This window comes from Drosophila subpulchrella, chromosome 2L (genome assembly GCF_014743375.2).
Source record: "Drosophila subpulchrella strain 33 F10 #4 breed RU33 chromosome 2L, RU_Dsub_v1.1 Primary Assembly, whole genome shotgun sequence".
NCBI classification, from domain to species: domain Eukaryota; kingdom Metazoa; phylum Arthropoda; class Insecta; order Diptera; family Drosophilidae; genus Drosophila; species Drosophila subpulchrella.
The window spans coordinates 18,548,308-18,563,210 of NC_050610.1; the positions used below are offsets into that span (position 1 = coordinate 18,548,308).

Consider the following 14,903-nt stretch of genomic DNA (forward strand, 5'->3'; position numbering starts at 1 on the left):
TTTTCGGAAATTTAAGAAGCTTTTGTAAGTAATTTTTAAATTCAATATTATTTTATCGCTCTGTAATAATATTTTCTTTAGACTACAAAAATGTGATATCACGATATCATATGTTCTTTTAAAGCTTTTCAGCTATCGAATACCTAGCCAGAAATGGAATTCCACTTAAATCCAATAAAAGTAGCAAAACATTGTGCATCTGTGGGTTGGTTTAGTGGGCCATAATCGTCTTATTATAGAAGTACGCCACTGCGGCAGACGTGTCATGTTGTCATGGATACACAACAATCGACAGTCGGTGACTAATAAAATGAAATACTATAAAAGCAGCCATAAGGCCGGCGTTTATACGTAATTCAGAGTGGCGAAGGGACAATTGCTGGGCTGGTGGGGCTCTAGAGCGCAAAATAACTAACCGCAAGTGGAAGGCACACAAACGGAACCAGGACGAAGGACACTAGAGGAGGACAGTGTGCCAGGATGCCAGGATGGCAGGAGCCCAGCTGCAAAGCTGGAAGTGAGAAAATAACATTTTAGCTTTCCCTGGCTCGTGACAGGCTCACGAGATCTCGGGCTCCTTGTACTCGCCACTTTCATCTGCCTGTCCAATGTCAGTCAGCAGGACTCTTGTTGCTCTCGCCGGGAATAAATATCTATTTACTTATGTTTTTGGGCTGGGGTGAATGGGAATGTGAATACTCGTACGACGTGTTTTCGGGCGTCGAGTATTTATTGTGCTTTTATTTTGTCAACATTTCGGTTTTGGCCAAATGAAAATAAATTCAAATGATTTATTTACGAGCATTTGATTTATTTGATTTCCAGCATTTGCTTTTTTCATCTGCACTGCAATCGCTGCCACTCCAGCGTAAATAAAATACCACCGACCACGCCCCTTGCACATGAAAATGGTATTGTATTTGCTCAGACTCAGTTTTCGGGTGGCGCTGTTTGATATGCCCCGGAATTTATTTTATGCGGAATGTTTATTTGATTTGGCCCAGCTTCCTTTTTTTTGCAGTTTCATTTTCGTTGCGACAGTCAATAAAAATTGCAGTGTATATTTTTTTGCCATACACACAAGTTATTTGGTGCCATGGCGTTATAGTTCAGTGAAATGGCAGAAAAAGTATTGCTTTTTTCCGACAGGATTTGTGTGACGCAGGCAATGAAATTTATGCATATACGGGGACTAATTCGAAACAGGATTAAAAAGCATCGTAATAACTCTTTGAATACTAGAAAATAGATTCGCTTTTAGCACAACGAAAGTAAGTGGAGAATATAATTGATTTTATGTGCAGCATTTAAAATGGTTCTTTTTCAACTTTCCGTTTGAGGAATTCTCAAGGCCAATGTGTCAGAAAAGTTTCAATGGAAAATAGAAAACCTCATCAATTTTCTAGGCTTTTATTGGCTCTATTTATTTGCTTTGCCGGGGCGAGAAGGAAAAAGTCCCAGGAACTGGGAAAAAGTTTTTCCTCGACCAATTCCATTTGGAATTATTTATCTAATGGCATTTGTCGGCGGGCATAAAAATAAATAAATATATATCTGGCCAGACCAGACGCACGCCCCCGGCTCAAGTGTTTATGATATTTTGATTTTATTGCAGGCGAAAGTTCTGGCCCATCCGCCCATCCTCGTCAACATGCATTGATAATAATGATGTGCCCCTTACCCAACTGCCCTGCCATTTTGTCATGTGACATAAACATTTTGTTTTCACGACGACTTTTGTTAGTGGCCCAATAAAAACGACTCGCCCGGCACTTTTGTCCAAAAACTTTCTTTTATTAAGATTAAAAATGACAAAGGCACGAAATTAGGGGGAGTTCACGCTCCTTGGAGGCCCGCTGATAAGCGTCAAAGACACTCGCTTGTGATTCTGCCAGAAGACAAACTCATTCTCGCTTTCGCATTCAAGTGGGTGTCACGCATAAATTTCATAAATATAAGCGTCATTATTTCTGCCTGTCATTTTGCGGCTGACGACATCGCGGAGAAATGCCGAGAAGCTAAAGACATATCAGCCACGCCCTCATTTTCCTCATTTCCCAGCTCTTTGTCACGTGCCGAAAAAAACTTTTCCATACCCTATCACACGAACGGAGGATCTCGAAGGAAGTCATCTAAATGGCGCAATTGTGCGGGTCTCATGTGGAATTATTATTCTCTACTTAGGGATGCCGGAGTGCGAGGAAACAATTGAGGCGGAAAATCTGTATCATTCAAACTGAACAATAAAACAAAATAGCTCTGTTCTTAATATTAGAAGTATAAGGAAATTTTCTTTCGTTATTTGTCAGTAAATCATAAAAAATTTTTCAATTAATCAAAACAGGGTAAACCTTAATTTTTCTAATGTGTTTTGAAATTTAAATAACCTCATAATATTTTTTTTTAAGTAAGAGCACAAATATATGCGCTAAATATTGTTCATAATCATATAATATGCTATGCCAATATATAAGTTTACTATAATATATAAATATTTAAAACATTAATATTATAACAATATATATTAATATTTAACAAAATATTATTATTATAATAATATATTATTTAATGAAGTACTGAAATTTCTCTATTTCTCTCATTTGTTTAAAAGATTCTCCCTTAGAATGCATTAGTTATGAGACCCTCCCTATTTGTCGGGCATTGTATCCACTCAACTCCGATTAATTTCAGCAGCCCTTAACTCAATTCAAAGATCGCACTCCACGAGCGCCCTCGAACTGCTTAGAAAACAGGGACTTCAATCATCGATGGCATCGCGAGTTGGACCGACAGCTAAAGTGACATCAATCAAGGCGCCCGACCACGCCCCTAATGTGTTCACAAACACACTCACACGTGCTTTAGCTTTCCCGTTATCAGCAGCGGAGCATGTAATGCCGATGCCAAAGCGAGTTTGCTGTTGTTTGCTCGTTATATCGGCGCTTGAGCTCGGTACCACGTGGCGTATGAGTGCTGGCATCGTCAATTGATTGACGACGGGGAGGCAAAGTAAATCAATTATTGTGGAACAAAAGTTTCGCATTATATTGCCCTGACAAATTGCTGTTTGTTAGCCAAGCAATCGAGCATTGGGATCATTAAAAAGTTGCCAGTGCCACAAAAGGATTGTGATGATTTTATGCTTCGCAAGAAAAACATAATAAATTTCTTTGCCAAACATAATCTTGGTTGGAGCATCAAATTGTCTGCGCAATGTAAACAACAATTTTATTTTATTAGTATATTCCTCGAGATAGATCAATAGCCAGATAGTTGGCTCTCACTTTGGCCAAAAGGGCCTCATTTTTATGACCGGACCCTATTTTGCATTATGGCCCGCAGATTTATTTCGCTTTACAAAACTGTCCCATAAATATGCAAATTTCGCTTCCTAAACAGAAAAATATACAAATAATTCTCGAAAAGAGAAGCGAGGAGATTGTCAAAAGTATGTGAATAAATAAAAACTGCGAACTCATAAAACTGCATTATTGGACTCTCGAGTGGGAAAAGTGCGGCTCGGAAAATGAATCACTGTGAAAAGTGAAGCAGCTAAAGCTGACCGCAAATCACTTAAACTTTAGCGGAAACTCATTAGTTTCACTCGCCATTTCCCTGCTGCGTTTCGCATCTGAGCCAAGAATGATTTCCATTGTTTCAGTTCTAAGTGCGCGAAACTTTTCCAGGCAGTTGGAGACCCTCGAATCGATGGAAATTAATTAAATTGCAGCTCTGCAGTTGATTAAAGATAGCACACTAAATGCAGCTTATGCTGTATTTATTTTCCACTCCATTTTCCACTCTCCTTGAGTGCGCTATTCCCTGTGAAAAAAAAAACCAATCAATGGCCATTTTATAGCCCTGAGATGTACAAGCTGTTGCCACCGAGGTGTTGTTATTTGCACTGCCTTTAACTAAACTTACTTTTATTATTTTATTGGAACCCATCTCTCATTCCGTTTTGCCCGTTTTATGGACGAACTACAAGGACGTGCCTTCAGTGGGGCTTGCCAAGGCTAATATAACAAAGAATTTGTCTTGAGGACATGCCATCATTTGGGCCAATGATTACATTATGCGATAATGTAGCTCCATAAAAGGCTGCAGGGTGACAAACAGATAGTGCTCAAATGGGGGCGGTGGCGGTGGTGGTGGGCGGGGCCATTTCGTTTGCCATAATAAGCTGTAAAAATGACACATACAGTTGACCTGATTTTGCCATCACATTCCTTTCTCTGCGCATCCCAGCTTCCTTTGCTTAACCCAACTTTAAAATTATACACTAACGATCCACCCACACACGACTGGGAAATCGGTGGTGAAAATGGAGCGGTGGCAGGAGCCGGAAAAGCGCAGCATCGGGGGAAAAGGAGGCGCCCACAGAGCAAGGATTAAGTTTGAAGCACTGAACCGTGCGGGAACTAATGCAGGATCCTGTGCACTCGTCCTTGCATTGGCTACAATCACACATCCTTCTCTCTGCTTACAGTTCACGGCGGGAAAATGGGGAAAAGCAAGGAAAATTTGCTGCTTGGATAAGTGGATGTTCAGGGAAAATTCAACACTTGCAGTAAGCTATAAATTGTATATTATTGGTAAATTAAAATGAACTTTAATTGAATGGAAAAGTACACGTTTGGCAATTATTATTGGTATAACAGTGCGTGTTATTCATCCTTAAAATATCCTAATAGCTTGGTAGATGTTTAAGTTCTTTATCTGATTTTAGTTTCTAAATTCTTAAATAAAAATGTTTATATCTAAGAACAAATATCCCTTTAGATCTGGAATACTAATTTTTCTTTTTAGTCTATTTTCCTGGCTTGTCCTGTTAGGTTTTTTCCCCATCCTGACTTTTCCTCTGGAGGACATAAATGTGTGTGGCAAAAGTCCTTTCCGCTGTTGCTCCTTAGTTAACTGTAGAACAACAAAAGTGACAGCGCCAAAAACCTTGCAATTAAAACGAGAAAATACAATTTTTGCAAGGTAGGGCTGATATCCACTTGTTTGTCCAGTGGCTCTTTGATGGATTAGCCAAAATTAAAAATCTTCAAGTAATCTGTCATGCCCGGCGGGTTCATAAGCTGGCAAATATTTATCGAGAATTTCAATTTATTCCCAAGCATCACACGCGCTTGCTCTCATCGCAAGTTGCAAATTCAGCTCAATTATCCGCGAGCTTATCAAATTGCCTGAGGGTAATGTGGACTGAATGCAGGGCTAATTAAATTTATAAGAATTAATTTGCCAGCCATTTGCGCAGCCAGACAAAAGTGCCAAAACGTTGCCAGCGGCAACCGTCAACAAAAATAAAAAAGAATTCTTTTCCAGAAGAAATGGTGGACTGAAAAAATATGACGCCAGTAATAAAGTAAGCAGCAACTGACTTAATTAGCAGCGTGCTGTGTTTGGGGGCCTCTTCCGGTTTTCCCGCCAGAGTTTTTCTTGCCTTAACAAATAAAAAAAAAATGAAAATGGTAGAAAACTTTCCAGTTTTAAAGGAGGAAAATGGGAGAGGCCAAACAAGTTGGTCCCGAAGCAGTGACAATAATTTGAACATGTCTCAAGTTGATCATTAGCATATTTCATAGGCAGGCACGCCTAAACAGGACACAATTTTCTCCAATGCTTTTCCGTTTCCCTTTGCCGCCTGTCAAGTCGGTGGAAAACTCACAGCCAGCTGCTTGCTGCACATCGACATCTTTGACGCGCCAAAAATGCACTCAGCCGTGTGACCCATTTTCCCGGCTTTTCCGACCCTCCGAATCCCTGGAAAATGGGGCTGCAACTGCCTTGCATTTTATCCCAGCTACTTTTTGATATTTTCCGAGTATGCATTTCACTTCCTTCTACCTAGACTACCCAGACCAACAGAATATGCTCCTTAGTTACCATAAAATTATTTGATGAACGAGTTCTGAGCCCGATTCGGAATTGCCCCAAGGTTTCTCTTTCGTGTTTGTCAGAAAAGTTGGCAAACTCATAAGTTTGGAAATTTCATTTTTACCAGGTTTAAAGGTAGCTTAAAGTTTGTGGCACAGAAAACTTGCAAAGAATGCTGTGATAAGTACACAAGATTACTGGTAAGAAGTTAGTCAAAGTTCAAAGGCTGGTGGCGCAAAAAGTTAAGGGCAGGGAGAATATGCTTCAAGTGGTAGAAACACTAAGGTATAATTGATTACATCTACATTTAACACTTATAACATTATATTTAAATTAATTTAAAAGGATATTCCACATATTTAGCATTACCTTGCTTCTCAAAATCAAATCATCATATATTTAGCTTATCATCGACAGATAAATTTATCACTATCATTATCATTATCATTATCATACATTCAATTTATTCATAACTTTCAGGGAAATAATAAGGGGTTCCTTTACCCAAAATCAAGCTGGCTAATCTGCGATACATTTGATACACTCGTGATATTCTTGGTTAAGGTATCTCACTCAATTAAAATTCGGCCTAAGAAATTCGGGAAAATCTCGTCACGTTTTGTTTTTCTTATGAAACATAACAAAGCCCGTCACGTTTTATTTGCCGTTCCCTGCGGTCTCGAGGATTATTGTTGAAGGGGGAAACGCCAGAGGATATGTTCCCCGCCTGAAGACTGAGTTTGTTTGACTCGCTTTATTTTCTTGTAATATTTTCTTTATTTGCTGTGTTAATACACTTGAACTGGAGTGCTGGAAAAGGACCTTTTCACTCGCTCTCTGTATCTGTATCTGTATCTGTACCTGTTTGCCACGCCCCTTGTGCATATGCATAGCCCACTTTTGAGGGCAGTTGACTCAGCTGTCCAACTGTGTGGACTCCAGTTGAGTTCCGAATGCCCTGAATGGCCAGCACCTTGCTCCCACTCCTCCGTTTATTCCGGTTTTTCCCGACCCCACGGCTGGTAACATACCAATTAATTTTTATTTATTTTAATGCTGCCCCGTTTCCCCCGGGGGCATAGCACAATTCCCGGTTCTCGGATCGCAGCCACAGTTGCGAGTCCCAGTTTCTGTTGCAAATTTATGCATTACTTGCATTTTATTGACCCACTTTTCTCTATCCATTTCATTTTTATTTTTGTGTGGCACAACGACGGTTGAAATTAAATTTTATTTTAGCAACTTTATATTTCGGTTCACCGGAAAACAAAGTAAGCAATTTTTGCGTTACACCGAAAAACTTTTATTCGTCTTTTGCTCTCAATTCTTTTTCTCGTAATATTTGCCATAGATGTCTGAGCAAAGTTCAGTGGCAAAGTTTCGACAACAATGCGAAGTTAAGCAAGTTTTAAAATCTTTACGTTTATTTTAAGTTATGTACAACTGCAATTTGAGTATCTTAAATTCAACTATGAAAATGTTACCTATCTGTTTTCATTGTTTTCTCTGGCTTGTTGGTTAATTAGGAGCTCCATTGGGCTTAAAGGATGCTTTTATAACAGACAGCGGGAATTGATTGGCAGACAGGCATAAAGGCTCAGGAAAGTTAAGAAAGTTGAATTTTTCTTTGTAAAACATTCCCACAGTTACGTACTTTTAATTAAAAGTTAATTATAACTTGGTGGGTACATCAAATATTTTTTTTGTAATTATGATATTAACACATTCTTTTAAAAAGTTATGAATAAAAATATCATCTTAACGAGGTTAATATTTGTATGGAAATTCAGTGTGAAATAATACATTTATTTTTTCGAAGGCGTAAGCAATATTATTTAAATAGGTGTAGCTAAAAATATTGTATTAACTTTTCTCTGTAAATATGAATTTATTACCAATTTTCCGCTGTGAAAAACATTTTTATTTTAGTAAAAGTAAAAATAAAACAGCTTTTGTGCTTTTTCAATACGGACTGCAAAGTTTAAATCCAGAGTGGGTTTCCTTTATTTTTTCGGCAGGTGCTCGAAGCCAAAGCAAAGCGTTCGAGTGGCAAAAAATAAGTTAACTCGAGTTATAAAGTTATCCATGGCCTGACAGCTCAGTGGGTGGAAAAATCCTGGGGGCGGTGCAGGGGGCGGTGGGCGTGGCAGGGTAAATGTTACGCTCGAAGTGCGCTCGAAGTGGGCGTGGTTATTTAATTAGGCTGTTCTTGCCGCTGCCACTGCGAATTTCATTAAACTGTTGTCATGTAGTCGTGGCTCGTTTATTTGCGCAGCTCAAACATTTCCGAATAAATTAGCCTCCTTCCCAGTATGTTATAGAAATCTAATGAAAAATTCTTGGTATTCTGCATCTATTGTTGGTGAGATGGGGCCGAAACGAAAACCTGCAGCTTCTTTCCTTGCTGCATGCAAATTTCATGATTGGAACAGTATTCCTCTTTTCTTTCGCCTTCAATGGCTTTTGGTGGTCTTGCTTCTCCCGCTTTTTAAGTCCCTTGATGGTTGCACTTTGGAAAAGAGATTGTTCCCAAGGCGCTGCTCAAATGTTCCCTGACTTATTTATATATTTCTTCCGCTGCTTAAAATTGCATAAACATTTTCCTCTTGCTTTGTTTCTATGTGAATCGGCTTAGTTTCATGTATTCAACTTCCTTTTTCGTTTATTTCTATCAAAAATTGAGCTTTAAGTGGTTCAATCAATTTATTAACAAAAGCAATTCATTTACTAATTAAATCTTGATTAATGAAATAAATATACACACTTGAAACACAACATGGATAAAAAAAATGGGGAAATCCTTTCATATTATGTTTACTTCTTTAAAAACAATTCACTATGTAAAGAAATTAAAGCTTCTGTGTTTATTGACTAGTAACTTGTGCTCTTAGGGAATAATTCTATAAGCATTTCAGAATTTCGAAATTAATGGAAAATTATAATAAAATAGTCATCGCTTCCCTCCTACTCCGGTATATAGAATTTTTTAATATTTCATAACTACGAATTTAATTTATTAAAATCATAAAGCTGCCAAAGGAAAATGAGTGTCAAAATAGTGCAAAGACCATTATGCACGTTAGTAAATTCAAGTGGAACACTATCTTAGTATTTCTGTGATTAAAGCTTCGAATATACAATGCTCCCATGAGAACAATTTTTAGGGGTTCTTTCTTGTTTTGATTTTATTTTATTTGTTAAAATTTTATATACCATGCTTGTATGGTATTGTTAGCTCAGCTTCTGGAATGTGACAAAAGCTTTGATTTGTGCCAAAATGTCCGTTGAAATTGGTTTTAATGGAGTGTGTCCACTTCAGTTTAAATTGATTAACGGCTGGCAGGAACCGCGGACCACAAAATGTTTGAGGCAATTGATAGCATTCCTCTGCCATTTTAGGGGCGTTTGGATATTGGGGCATCCGCTATGAATCCGCTGAGGTGTGAAGCCCCCAAATGTTATTGGGGCACGTTCGCGGATCGGCTCGTGAGCAATTAGATGCAATAAATCACAGCTGCTTATCTGGCTGTGAGCTGCGGGTCCCTGATTCGATTTCCCCGGCTCTGACTATGAATTTTGGTTCCTCTCGAGGCCCAGGGTATTCTGTTTTCGGGGGTTCTACCAAATTGCTCACATGGCCGCCTTTCCTCACATCCTCCCCTGAATTCCCACCCACAAATATCGAGAGACATTTGGCGGAATCGCAGACCCGCGGCTTTTGGCTTGTGTAATGGCGCGATTTCGCATCCCCGGGATATATGGCCAATTTGTGGCCCAGCGGTGGGAGTTGCAACTATTTTATCTGTCGCAGAACAGAGCCGGCAAATATAATAATTTTATTTTATTGCTGCACTTTCTTTTGGGTCTTCTCTGGGGATAAAAACTGCAAAGGCGGAATAAATGAGTGCTTAAAAGCAATGCGATCCTTTTGAGGGAACTCTTTGTGTTGCAGATTAAATGGGAACCATTAGTTTTAGAAACAATTTTTAATACAATAAATCTTGGCAGCCTTAACAATAATTGTTTCAAAATTCCAATTATTTATAAAACAAATTCTGCAGTTTTCGCTATTATTGTACGAAGTCGTATATACTTAATTATGTTATAATAATAATAATTCCGAAATGGTCCTCGCTTATCAAAAATGTACTAAAATCATCTAGATGATTTATTTTGGTTCGCTGCAGCTCCTTATCATCGATATTAATCGGAACTATTTGTCTTTATCTTCAAATGTTGAATGGCTCAGCAAGTGAAGCAACTCGAGCATACGAACTCAAGGACCTCCATTAAGATTGAAGGCAATCAGGGGGATTTATGGCTGTTGGCTTTGGATTGCCGTATGATTTCGCTGAGAATGAAATTTGCGCTCGATACGGCCAAGCTGCCTTAACCTGGCTTAACATTTCCGAGCCCGATTCCATTATCCAGACCGTGCTGACACACGTACCCCAATCATAATGCCACGCATCGCTTTTTATGTGATGGCATGTAAGACTCAGCCACATGACCTCAGAGCCACAAAAAATAATGACACCGCAGACTCACTTACGGCAAATGAACCCCAGATGATAAATTAAGAGCGGCAAACATTTCACTTGCAGCCAGTGGAGCGAAAGTGAGGACTTCAGTGAAAGTCAGGTGAAAACTGAGGTGTGAAATAACCGAGATTCGGTGTACTTTCACCGGGGAACTCTCCCCCTAGTGAGGTTTATTGCAAGATATAACATACTGTGTAGTGCCATCAAAATTGGGCGGGTGAAATGCAAAAATCATGTCTACAACTCTAATCAATTAGCAACAAGGATATGGGTGAGGAGGATGTCCATCCGGTTTATGGCTTGATATATGCAACTAATTAGCAGAAGCATAATTTCGGGAATATTATTATTTTATTAAGTTCCACATTATGCGAAATGTGATTAGGGCAGCAGGATAATAGCAGCGATGACATATATATCCAGCCATCATCTGAACTCTAATTATGCTGCTGCATAAATCATATTGTTCGTACTCCCAGACCTATATGTATGCATACAATTGGGGTTGGTTGGGTATAAGATATAAGCCCATCAGCCGTAAACGTCAATTATGGCTTAGTTTTCGGAGTTCCTGCTCCACTTGGCCGTAAAGTGATGATTGATAAATTGATTGATTGATTGCCAGTTTGATCGTTAGCGCTTTGCAGGAGCGTGTTTTATTTTTTCAAGTTTTGATTTTCGCACGCTCCTACGGCTGATGTCATAAATTGAGATTAATCGTGTTTCAGATGGGCCTTTCGTTTTTTTTTTTTTTGGGTGGGGATTGACACTGTGTGTACATAACATGAATGGCACTTAAGCCGCTTAGTGTTTTCAGATTTGTGGCCCGAATGCGATGTTGTGACATTGTTGCTGCATTGTCCATAATTGTTGGCGTTATTCGCGCAATTTGTTATATATTTACTCGTTTTCAGTCGCTTAGATTTGTTTGGCTTTGCCCCGGGACAATTTGTTTATCTTTCACAGTTCATTATACAAAGCTAGTTGGCATTGATACCTCATTTTATTGGGGTAATTTAACATTTGACCACTTAAATCATTCGTTTTTGAGGTATCAGCATATTTAATGGTTTATTTATCGATGTATAGTAGTGCACCATAATTAATTATGATAATCAATTCATGAAAAGCCGTTCAAAATATATTTTATGCCACACAAATGGTTTTTGTAATTTTAATGTTTGGAAATATTATTATCCTAGTCACAAATTAAAAATGTTTAAAATAGAATAATGCTTTTTTAAGGTTGAAGCTTTTGTTTTCAATAAATTGAAATTTTTTTAAACATAGTCCTTCTATGCAGGATGCCAGCATGAATATTTGTTGGTTGTTTTTAATTTTCTGAAATTATTTACTGATTTTTTTATTGTCAATTAAGCAGTTTTATCGTCGCCAATATTGTTTCTTTTTTCGTGACACTTAATTGATTAACATAATTAAATTCAAACTAACAAACAACACTCCACAAAAGTTTTTAATTATATTATTTTTTTAGCCAAAGGACATAAAACATTTAAACTGCGCTGTTTTTTGCTCATAATTTGTGTTATGTTATTTTACGATGTTTCCCTAATTACTTTACACACTCCAGTGGTCGGTGCAATTAGTCTTATTACTTTTAATTAAATTTCTGATTGCATACAAATTTATTCCTCATGAGCGCACCTCGAAAGTTTTGTAAATTCTTTATCAAAACTTTTTACACAATTTGGCCGCGCAAAACATTGCTTAATTAATGTGCACGTGCGTGTAAATTCCGTGGATAGTTTGACACCATTCTTTAAGCATTTGCAGTTAATTGATTTCGTATTCCATTAATCATTACAAGGGCATTTCGATGAATATTAATTAAGGCGATGGCACGCACGCTCGATTGTGATAAACTGGCGCTTAAACGATGCCACATTCTAGCACGCGGATATTTCAATTTAATTCCTGGCATTATTTACTTCGACCAAAAGTGATTGCCATGGAAATTTTTGCATTATCAGCGCGTCGCGTTTAAATTCTCGGCTATCATATCACATTAAAATAATTTATTTCCTTCATTATTTTTGTAGATATGTTTGGGCCAGGAGAGAGCTTGCCTACCAAAAATACACTTTACATTTGGATGTAATTTTTCATGCTTTTCACAACTCAGCCACTCGGAAACGGAAACGCACACACATATTTTCGGGCTCTCGGATGCCGAAGAACGCGCACACCGCCGTCAACAACTCAAAATGTACTGAGATGGCGAGTCCTGCGACTTCGCCGTCGGGATGCTGCACTGTACAGTGGGCTCTCTGTACGGTAGCAGTTACAGTGGCACTTACTGCTATCCAAAGGACATTTCCTAATGTGATAACAAGCGATTGCGGGAGAGGCCGCAGTAGGTTAGTAGGTTGCCAGGAGCCGGCATTGGCCAAAAGGGATATTTTCTCTTGCCGGCTGGCTTTGGGGGTTAACAGTTGGCCAAGATGGCCAAGCATTTGCTCTGTTAACTCAACAAGTCAGGTTAACCAAGTTGGCAGTGCTAACATGGGCTCATAAGTTGGCCATATTTGGGGGATATATTAAGAGAGCTTCTTTTAAACTTTCACTTAGTTACTACATTTCTAAAAATACTTTGGTATTTATTTCAATGAAATTAAAACAATTATAAACCAGATAATAATAAAGTTTATAATACAATATTAATAATAATATAATATTATTAATTCAATTTAAAAACAAAGGACTTATAAAAATGGCTCATGGCAAACCAGATTAACATAACATTTATTTACCTCCTTTACAGGAAAACTCTCTTAAAATTTTCACAGTTAACAATCCCAATAAAGGGTATCTTCCCCAAATATAATGTTACATGCTCTTTGGATCCCCAAAGAAGCTATACTGTCTTTATAATAATATAATTTCATAATATAGTATTTATAATAATATAATATTATTAACTCAATTTAAAAACAAAAGACTGCCTAGACAGTTGCTCATGGTAAACCAGTTGAACTTAACATTAATTTTCCTCTTACGTGAAAACTCTCTCTTTTCCACAGTTAACCATTCTTATTAACAGTATTTTCCACCAACCTCTGTAAATATAATGTTACATGCTCTTTTCATCCCCATATAAGCCACATTCTCTTTCTCTGTTAACCCACTGCCAACATTTGTCATGGGTTAAGCCCAGAACAAATCCAAATAAATGGCATGTTTATTTAATTACCCATATCTCAACTAAGCATATTGAAAAGTGATCAGAAATTCTAAAGAATTTTCAATTAATGCTGCGGCTGACATTACTCAACGCCATTTTGGGGGCTAAGTGGTTAAAGCTTTAAATTTTCCGACTTGGAAAATGTCACCATAACTCATGGTGGTGTGCGTGCAAGTATGTGTATTATGTGCACGTGTGTGTGTGTAACGATTGTTGCATAATTTAAGTGCCTCCCAACAAAAATAAAGGAGCTGGGCAAAAATGAAAAACGAAAATCGAGGAAAAAGCGTGGAAAGTTGGAAAATGATTTAAGCCGTTCCGGAGTCAGAGTGCGGCCGTGTCTGCATGTGTGGGTGGGCTAGGGTGGCCTAGGGTGGTCTAGGGTGGGCCTGGGCGGCAGTGGCCATTACTTTGTATTTAATAAAACAATGTTGTCGACGCCCCAACCTGAGTGTTCGCCCCTGTCAAAGGCATTATCCCCGTATCCGGACATTGCCTGTTGAAAAATCTCGAGTCCCCCCACATGGGGTACTAAAAAAATGTTGCAACTTATTTATTTAATTTCCACGCAGCACTTTGTTTATTTGCTTGGCAACTTTGACTCTATAATATAGTGCAAACAAAAAGGGAAAGTTGTATTTAAAATAATACATTTTTTGTTACTTACGCTTCAGTGCATGTCAGTCAAGAATATAAATTCACTTACCTGAAAAAAATGACAGATAAACGTATTTAAGTACAACATTTACGGCTTTAATTAATGGCGGAAAATATATAATATTTTTGTTTGAAAACTTGATCAGCTTCGTTGCATATGAATAAACAGCCCCAGCTGTATTGTGTAAGGCCACAAAATGTTGTTCAATACTTTTTATGCATTCAATTGTTGGTCAGTGAATTTATAGTTTTTTCCTTATTTTATTTTTTCAAGTACTCTTTTTAGTTGAACATATTAAATGTCACGAACACATTAATTGAAATGCTATTTGATATTTAAAATATACATATTTGGTTGCCATTTTTAGTGCGGCATCTGCTGAATATGCAACTTAATGCATAACTAATGGCCAGATATCTGAAGCGCCTTCAGCGAATCCATTAGATTCGAACAGAATCGTTTTGGATCGCCGTGGCATGTTACACTTGGCTGGCTGAGCTATATCCTGCATTTCCGCACTGGATTTATGGGCATAGCCGATTTAGCCTCGAAGTATGCAAAATATGCCTGGTCTTGGCTGGCGGGCAAAACATCTTCAGTTCCTCAAGACAAAATGCCC

The 14,903-nt window shown here is 38.1% G+C and overlaps 1 protein-coding gene across 4 annotated transcripts in view; it reads right to left on the bottom strand.

Annotated features, from left to right (window-relative positions):
- Window positions 1–14,903, bottom strand: part of LOC119547459 (putative neural-cadherin 2) — a 123,192-nt gene that overhangs the window by 43,985 nt on the left and 64,304 nt on the right. Inside the window, exon 1 of one of the 4 annotated variants that reach the window (XM_037854337.1) lies at window positions 12,516–12,644. The exons of 2 other annotated variants lie outside the window; for them this stretch is intronic. The gene's annotated coding sequence lies outside the window, so the exon portion shown is untranslated. Of the gene's footprint in view, window positions 1–12,515; window positions 12,645–14,903 lie in introns of those variants that run through there. One more of the 4 variants, XM_037854338.1, reaches the window with a different exon arrangement.